Here is a 9,079-nt window from a genome sequence, read left to right on the forward strand (position 1 = left end):
TCATTCCTTCTTCCTTCACCCAATACTTCCAACTTGACCCATAGCCCAAACTACATTCCTTTCTCATTGGAACTTAAAGTCCCCCCTACTCACCCAATGATATTTTAACCACACAAAAAAGCCTTCAAACTAAAGGCTAATTTCCCTAAATTCCCTAAAAGTTATTGCAAAATCACTTAGCAAAGTGTCTGAGAATGGTTATGGATTGCTATCCTACCTGCCTTAGTTTTTCAGAGATGCTATATGGTATGAATAACTGGAAAGAGAAACTTTCTGCAGTTTATGGGCACATTTGTTTTCAAACCTATTTTCCAGAATGCTGACTCCTTGGTATCCATTCTTTTCCTTTGCTTATTAGATATTCTCCATTAGAATATGACTCAGCAAAGTAATACAGCTACAGTCTGTCTTTTACCCTTAATCTGGTTCATCCTCAACTCTTCATCTACCAGGAAATGTGACAGTTAAAATGAATGTCCTGGAACTCAGAAAAGGAATAACACTCTTCCCGCAGATGTAGGCTTTATACCAGGGCAACCCATGCATTTTGCTATTTGGCTTTATTTTTCACATCATTCATATTAAACATCATTCTTTGTGACTGTCAAGCAAGTACACATGTTGTCTATCACCAGGAGTAGAAGTCCAAACACTTCTGCCCACTGTGTCTTGGTATCGGAGTCACCAAGGAAAACCCAACAGAGTCACTGGATGGAACACATTATTACTCACATCGATAAGACACAGAGCAAAATCAGCTTCAGTCATGGGTGCTGGTCCCATTACTGGCTGCCCTCCTGGCAGCTGCCACAGAGTGATCGGCCTGCAGACACTCCTCTTGTGCCTCAGAATGAAGGACCCCATCCCCTCCCTGCAGGAATATAGTAGTGGTGCCATTTGACACATGCTTAAACTGAATATAGGTCCAAAACAGGGAAAGATATTTCCACACAAGACGACAAGCCCAGCACAGGCGTAAGGATTCCTTATCTATTGATAAAGAAGTGTTCCAGGCCTGAGGCCCATTTTTACGTGGCCAAGCGGGGGACAGAATTCATGCATGAGGCTGCCTTTTCCAACAGTGACCCTTTAACTGGTGATGGCTTCCTCCTTCTCTGGGAATGGCCCCAGGTCTATTTATAAGATTTTGTTCCTCTAGCCATAGGTATGGGTGGGTGGCTGACCTAATCTGGATTAGTCAGCCCTAATCCCTAAATTTTTGTTTCAGAAGTAAGAAGAGAGAGAGCCTCTCTCCGGGGTGGGAAACAGAATGTGAAAACCAGAAACTGTTGGCTACCATGGTTCCTGCTATGTAGGGAAATCTTCTTTGCAATAGGCAAGAATTAAGGCTCCAATGTAGAGAAAGGCAAAAACAGACATGTAAGAAAGAGAGGCTTGGTAGCCATGAAGTCTGGGTTCCAGTGGACCCTGAGTCTCACTGCATCTTTGTCTTCCCCACAGTCATGTGAAGTGTTCCTTCCTCTAAATTAGCCATTTGCCTAAGCTAATGAGTAGAGCTGGGTATCTCTGAGTTCCAACTAAATCAGCCCTGACATTGCTTATATGAACATATCCACCTGGCCCAGCCTACCTTCTATCTAAACATCTGAGTTCTGAATATGAATCCTTGGCTCCAGGACTTACAAGCTGTATGATCTTGGATAGTTATTTAACCTCTTTTGGCTCAATTTACTCATCTGTACTGTCTGCTTTATAATAGAATCTACCTCAAAGGAATCTTATGAGGTTTCAGTGAGTGAATGACTGAAAATTGCTTTTAACAGTGCCTGAAACATATTAAGGGCTCAGAAAAGGTAACTATTATTATTATTACCATATATCACTATACTCATATGTTACCATATATAAAACATATATTATAATAATATATTTAGAATAATAATGAAAAAAAACCTTTTTGTGTGCTTGTTATATGCCAGATATAGTACTAATTTAATATCTCACTTAACACTTACAAAACATATGAGGTAGGAAGTATTATTAACCCCACAGTACAAAAATGAAATACATAATTTGCCCAAAGAAATCACACAATTTGCCCAGCTAGAAATTGGCAGGCTCACTAACTGGAGCCATTCCTCTTTTACTTCAAAACCTATACCCTTTAAAAAAAAAAACTTTTTGGAGTGTGTGTATGAGGGTGTATAATATATGTAAAGAAAAACGTACAAAACACAGATGTTCTGCTAAATGCTCGTAAGTGCACACCAAGTGACCATCACCCAGGCAAAGGAATACAACATTGTCAGCATGCCAGGTGTCCCCTCAGAGCCTTCTCTAAATCTCTCTCTTAACCTCTTCCCCAAAGGAAAGCCCCTTCTTATGGTGACTTGTACCATGTCAAGTTAGCTAAGCTAGAACTATGTTTTCCAGAATGTCAGGCTAGGGTTCTGTCACAAGAGAAATTTGCTCAAGATCTGGGAGGCAGGAAGAAAACAGTAGCCATCCCACCGTGAAAGTCACTGGAGAGCACCAGGCACTGTTGCACTGACACTGATCTGCTGGTTCCCGCTGCAGACACAGGGCAGCAGTCAGCCTGCAGCTCCTTCAACTCCCACCAACCTCCTCCTCAGCTTCTCCCAGTCTTAGGTCAGTTGTACCTGTAGCTCCATGGCAAATGGTGAGAGAAAAATATAGTTAACAGTTTGTCCTCATGGGTCCCAGGTTATCCTTATGGTTCCTGTGTGTCCAGAGCATCCAGCCTGTCCTTATTCTCCCCTACCTGTCATCAAGCTGTCCCTCCTGGCTGCAGGTCCTACAGACTCCTGGCCACTCAGGCCCACCCCTTAACCCTTAATTGATAGCACACTTTGTGGTTCTGCTTCCCAGATTGGACCCTAGCTGGTGCAACTCTCCTCATTTCTAGCACTGTAGCTTATTTTGCCTGTTTTTAAACTTTATATAACTGAAATCACACAACGTGGATTCTTTTGTGTCTGGCTTTTTAAATTCAATAGCACGTCTGCGGGACTGATCCATGTTGTGGCATGTAGCTGTGGTGTGTTCCTTTTCACTGCCATTTTGTATATTGCATGAATATATCACAATTAATTTAATCTTAGCTAACAATCTTAACATTGATTGTCAATTGTGTTTGTTTCTTCTTTGGGTTTATGGTGAATAATGCTGCTGTACACATTTTTGTACCTATTGGTGTATTTGACCAGCATTTCTGTTGACTATACCTAGGAGCAGGATTGCTGGGTCATAGGGTTTCATTTGTTTAATTTTAATAGAAAATACTAAACTAGTTTCTAAAGTGTTTGTACCAATTTATGTTCCCACCTAAAACCTTCTACTCACTTCAGTTTAAGTTTCTCAATTTACACAATATAAGCATACTCTCATCTCCCCTTATGTCATCCCCTCTCCAAAACTGCTTCATTTTTAATGTTCTGTAGTTTAACACAAGACAAGAATAAGCCTTGAATATTTTTTGCTGGTTTTAATTTACTTTGTAAATAACACCAAATGTTTATTTTTTTTAAATGCACTATCAATAGTGGATATGTTGTACATATCTTACTCACCAGTAATAAGACATATCAACATCATATACCTTCTGATATGATGTAGTAAAAAGGACATAATATCACATTTGTGATATTCTTGCCCCAAATGCATAACCTCAATCTAATCATGAGAAAACACCAGACAAACCAAACTGAAAGACATTCTACAAAATAACTGACCATTCCTCATCAAAAGCATCAAGTTCATAAGGAAACACTGAAGAACTGTCACAGATTGGTTGAGATTAAGAAGACACAGAGATTAAATACAGTATGAGATCCTGGATTGAATCACTGAATTGAAAAAGAACATTAAGGGTAAAACTGGTCAAGTCTGAATAAGGACTGTGGCTTAGTTAACAGTATTGTCCTATGTTAATTTACTTGTTTTAATAATTGTACTATGATTATGCAAGTTGTTAACTTTAGACAAAGATGGATAAGAGTATGTGTGAACTTTCTGCACTGCTTTTGAAACTTTTCTGTAAACGTAAAGTTATTTCAAAATTAAAAAACACATAAAAGGAAAATAGTTATCCTGGGTCATGAAATAAACAGTCTTCTTTATTTTTATGTTCCTTGGAAGAATTCGTGTAAGATTGATCATTATTTCTTCTTTAATGTTTGGTAGAATTTATCAATAAAGCCATCTAAATTCAAGTTTTCTTGGTGGGATAGTTTTAAATTATGAATTCAATTTTAATTAGGAATTACAGAACAGTAAAGATACTCTAATTTTTCTGAGGACTATTTTTAATTTATCTAGGAACTTATCCATTACCCATTTCATTTAATTTTGAAAGTTGCTGGCATAAAGATTTCTGTAATATTTTATTATCTATTTACTGGCTATTGGATCTGCAGTGATTTTTTTTTTCAATTTTGATATTGGCTATTTTTCCCTCTCTCTTTTATCTGGTCATTCTGATGTATGGTTTTACCAACTTTTGTTTTTCAAATAGAGAAATTTAAACTTTTTAGAGGCTCTTTATTTTATGTCTGTCTTCTCTTTTACTAATTTATTTTCTTATATTTGTTATTTCATTCTTTCTACATTATTTGGCTTTAATTTGTGGTTCTTTTACTAACATTTAGAAATAGATTCCTAGGTATTGGTTCTCAGCCTTTCTTATTTTCTAATGCAATCACTTAAGGCTGTAAGTTCCCCCGAAGTGAACTTACGCAACTCTCTACATTTGATGTCCTGTTTTCATTATCATTTAATTCAAAAGTGCTTTACTGCCTCAGAAACCTATCATGCTCCCTTCTACAGCATTTTCCTTCACATTTTCCCTTTTATAAAAATGTTTTCTTAATCATCAGAATCTATAATGTAAAAGAATTTTGCTAGGCATAACAAAGACACAAAAAGATTTCTACCTTCGAGAATCTTGTTGAAAAGTTAAGATGTATAAACATGAACGTAAAATAATGAATTCACTTGAAATACAGTAAATGACACATGAGTGGTACAGACAATAAAAAGGAAGCCTGACTGCGGTATTTGGAGTAAAATTCATGCAGAATGTGGATTTTAGCTGAACTTGTACTTATGGGAGGGATTTAGACAGAGGGAAGGGAGGGATAAGAGAGACTAAGGTTAGCAAAGACCTAGTGGATAGAAAGTTCAAAGAGATATTTATGGAAACTGAGTAAATCAGCACGAGTAGATCGTACTGAAGAGTTTGTGTGATAAAACAAGAGAATTAAAGTGGACAAAAATAGGTCCATCTTATATATCACTTTGCATAAATTCAGTATTATAGAGAATAGGGAATTATTTGAAATTTTTTGGATTGGCAATTGAAACAAAGAACACGTATTGTAGGAATACTTATCTGTAGTCTTGAGCTGGGTAAATTGAAAGGAAAATAAGTTAAAAGAAAGAAACCATGAGTGTTATTAGGTCTTTATTGGCATGATTATAGTGGAAATTAGAAGGTCTATGGGAGAACTTGCCTGGGGACATCTCATTGACTCATGCTGTCACTTTGACCTCAGTGAATAAAAACAAAAGTATATCCCTTATCACATAAAAGAAACCATGCATTTGATTTCAGACTGAGAAGAGAATTAGAAGTAACAATTAGGTAGCCTTTAGTATATGTTTCAGTACTTTTTCTCAGCTTTTTCTTTTTCTGGAGAAACACTTGCTGATATTTTGGGTTTATTTCTGTTGCTACAACATGTATGAGGGTAACTGTTGCAATTTTCACTTTGTCAATTACATTGGCCAAGAGATAGTGCACTGCATTTCACCTGATGCCTTCCATATTTGTATAGATCCCAAACCCCATAGTTCAGCAATGAGCCAAAAATATGCCATATCTGCATGCTAAAGGTCATTCCCTTGAAACACATCATACTAAATGGAATTTTATTTCTTGCCAAAAACGTTGTGGGCGCCTGTCACAACATTTATCTTCCTTCCATCAACAGCAGCAGTGGCAGCAGCATCATAATACTTCATGTTCAACCTTGGATGACATCAGAAACTCTCCAGCATGTTTCTATGAATTTTCACCATATGCCTGGAAACTCAGGGCCACTATTCCCACATTCCCCATCTCTTTATCATCACAGATTGAGTCACTTTCTTTGGAAACTCCCTGGTAACCCTGTCTGGTAGCAAAATCATTGACTTTGCTCTCAGTATAATAAAATCTTATAGTTGCAAATTATTTCTCTTGTATTGGTTGGTTTTTGTCTTCTCCATTAGGTTATAAACTCTTTATGAGCTCAGAGTGTTCAAAAAAATGTTTCATAACTGATCAACTCCTATTCTTTGATAACATGTGAGTTTCATAGGGCTGTATATGAATTTATCTTGTTCTTCATAATTTTATTCTCTTGCATCACCTTCATGGGCTAATGTAAGCAGAACACCTCCTGGCATTCTGAAAAGTACTAACTGGAAAGCACTATACTGAGAAAATGAGTGCTTTTTAAACATTTATATTCTCTGTTGTTATACTACAGTTCCCAAAGCTGCCTGAAAAAGCCACAATTTTCTTATTGCTGATGGTGTCAATCATGAAAATGCTGATGTCTATACCAAGAGAACTTGTTAAGAGGAAGGAACACATCTTCCCCACTCTTCTCGTTTCTCTGAGGAAGGATGTTTCTCTAAGCAATTCTGGCTTCTTGGCCCACCCCTTACTTTTCACCATGGATACAGAGTGTTACGTGATTTCATGAGTCTAGGAGAGGAATTGGACACGTACAACTCAGCATCGTTTTTTTATCATTCTCCTCCTCTTAGGAGCCAGCAATGCTCCTCTATGCCAGAAGTTTTAGAGGGCAGATACCATAGAGGGGCAACACTGCCTGAGGCTGGGTAGGTCAGTCTCTTTCCAAGCATTGAGTATTAGCATTAAGCTGCCCATTTTTGCTGCACACTCAAGCTTCCAACATCTAGACTCTTGATTTCCATCTGACTTACTCTTCGTCATAAGATTAGTCAGGAAAGAAGTGTGTTTATTGTGTCTCCCTCCAACCTCAAAGTGCTATCAGACATTTGGCTGGTGTTGGTAGAAGTTAGTAAGATCCCAAGGCAATGCTGCTCTCTGATTGTGGGTGTGACAGACATCTATGTCCTCCCTAAGAGCCAGTGCTAGAGTCAGTGCTCACAGTGGCCACTGTAGTCCCCTATACTTCTGTCTCTGATAAATGACCAAGTTCCTCTCATTCTACTCCATGTGGCCTAAAGCCACAAACCAACCTCAAGGAACACACAGCATCCCATAATGATCAATCAATGCCTTCCTTCATCAGGGCAGAGACATTTCCCAGTCTGGCTGATTCTATAATTCCCTTTTGAATGACAGCTCTGCACACAATGTGATCTTACCACAATACTTATATCTTACTTTGCAAAAGCACTTCTAATTTATGTCCATTAAATTGCATTTTTGTACACTCTTCCTTTTAAAGTAGCTCCCAGCAAGTGGGATTATCACAGTAGAGTGCTTTTTATGCCTCAAAGGAAAGGAGCCTTCTGGTCTAGCCTATAAATGTACATTTTGGAACTTCACTGCATATTGACAATGTCTCTACCAATCTAGAGATCAGAAATCTAAAGACTCTTCTTACAAACCAGCTTAATTTAAATCAAATAAGAGTATGACCAGAGTCAATCTCAGCATGGAACATTGCAACCTCAGCGCCTTACTTCCCAGTGACCCAGATAGCCTCTAAAACGAGTGGGTAAAGTAGACACAAGTGAAACCTCCTTTCTCTAGTTCTTTCCTTCCACCTCCCACCCACACTTACCTATCTAGTGTCCAGACCTTTCTTTCTTCTTCTATGCCCAGATCTGGCTGATGTATATGGAAATAAAATCTCCCAACTTTTACTCACTGAGACCAACTGAGCTTATTATATGATCTTAGCTCTTGTTCCAAGAAAACCAAGATCAATCTCAAAAAAACAGTCTTCTGAACTTGGCAGACACTTGTGTGGGAAAGTCTTTAAACAAAAACAAATTTGTTGACGTACTGGGACAAGAAACTCAAAGAACAGATAAAATGTTCCATGAGCCAACTCTGCCCTCAGCTTCAGCATTCATACTTTTCTCAGCCAACAGTCCCTGTTCTACTCTATAGATGAAGCCAACTCATCAGTTTATCATGATTAGGTCAAACGCCTTTACCAAAGGACTAAAAGAACACCAAGATAACCATGGGGAGAATGGAGCAGCATGAAGAGAACTGCAGAAATCTCAAGCTGTGGTACACAAAGAAAACACCTAATCAACAAAAGGAATGCAGAAAAGTATCAACAACACATGATACAGTGAGATAGCTTTTGTACTTCTAGTCTATGCCAACCAATTAATTTCCTCTGGCCACACTCCCCTTCTCTCCGACGGTCCATAGAGAGGGGTCCCTTTGTCTGTGTTACAGTGAGTGACAACATGACAAAACTTACTGAGTTCTGCTTCAAAATAGAAATACAAATAAAGATTAGGGCTCCCCAAGGAAGGAAATTGCTTTTCCTTTCCCAAGCAACAAGTGAAGGAGTCAGGGAGAAGAGAGTTCTGGGGAATATCAAAACAGCTGCAGCTCCTTAGGCAAAGAGAAACTGTACTGTTTAGGGACAGCCTCATGCTAGGGAAAGAGATACTGTTAAGAAAACTGATCTTATAAAGGAGCAAGGCAGCCAGAAACCAGAATGAATCCCTCTATACCCAGTGGAAAACACTGGAGGCTCTTGGCAACTCAGTGGATCAATTTATTATTCAAAAGGTGACGGAGACCTCTAGGATTTGTGCCTATGTGCCTCTTTTTCCTCTGTGGGTTCTCAGACAACAGGGGCTTTAAAATGGCACACAGGAGCCAGAACAGAAGATACAAGAATGTCAAATAAATCCCAAGCACAGTGCTATACATTTTTGGTGCTGTGAAATCTTCCTGGGTTGTTTTTCTCAAGCGTTAATAAAAGTGGAACCAACAGAATAGCCACTGAGATGCTCAGACTTGCTTGCTTACCTACACTACTATCTGAGTAAGGCAATTCTTTTTCCTTCCTCAGAAGTTCCTGTCTTC

The 9,079-nt window shown here is 38.5% G+C and overlaps 1 long non-coding RNA gene across 1 annotated transcript in view; it reads right to left on the reverse strand.

The window, feature by feature from the left end:
• LOC141574916 (uncharacterized) overlaps positions 1-7,898 on the reverse strand; it is a 101,557-nt gene extending 93,659 nt beyond the window's left edge. Inside the window, exon 1 of the long non-coding RNA XR_012502056.1 lies at positions 7,806-7,898. This is a non-coding gene — a long non-coding RNA (uncharacterized LOC141574916). The remainder of the gene's footprint in view (positions 1-7,805) is intronic.
• Positions 7,899-9,079: the final 1,181 nt, after the last annotated feature.

This window comes from Camelus bactrianus, chromosome 24 (assembly GCF_048773025.1).
Source record: "Camelus bactrianus isolate YW-2024 breed Bactrian camel chromosome 24, ASM4877302v1, whole genome shotgun sequence".
Lineage (NCBI taxonomy): Eukaryota > Metazoa > Chordata > Mammalia > Artiodactyla > Camelidae > Camelus > Camelus bactrianus.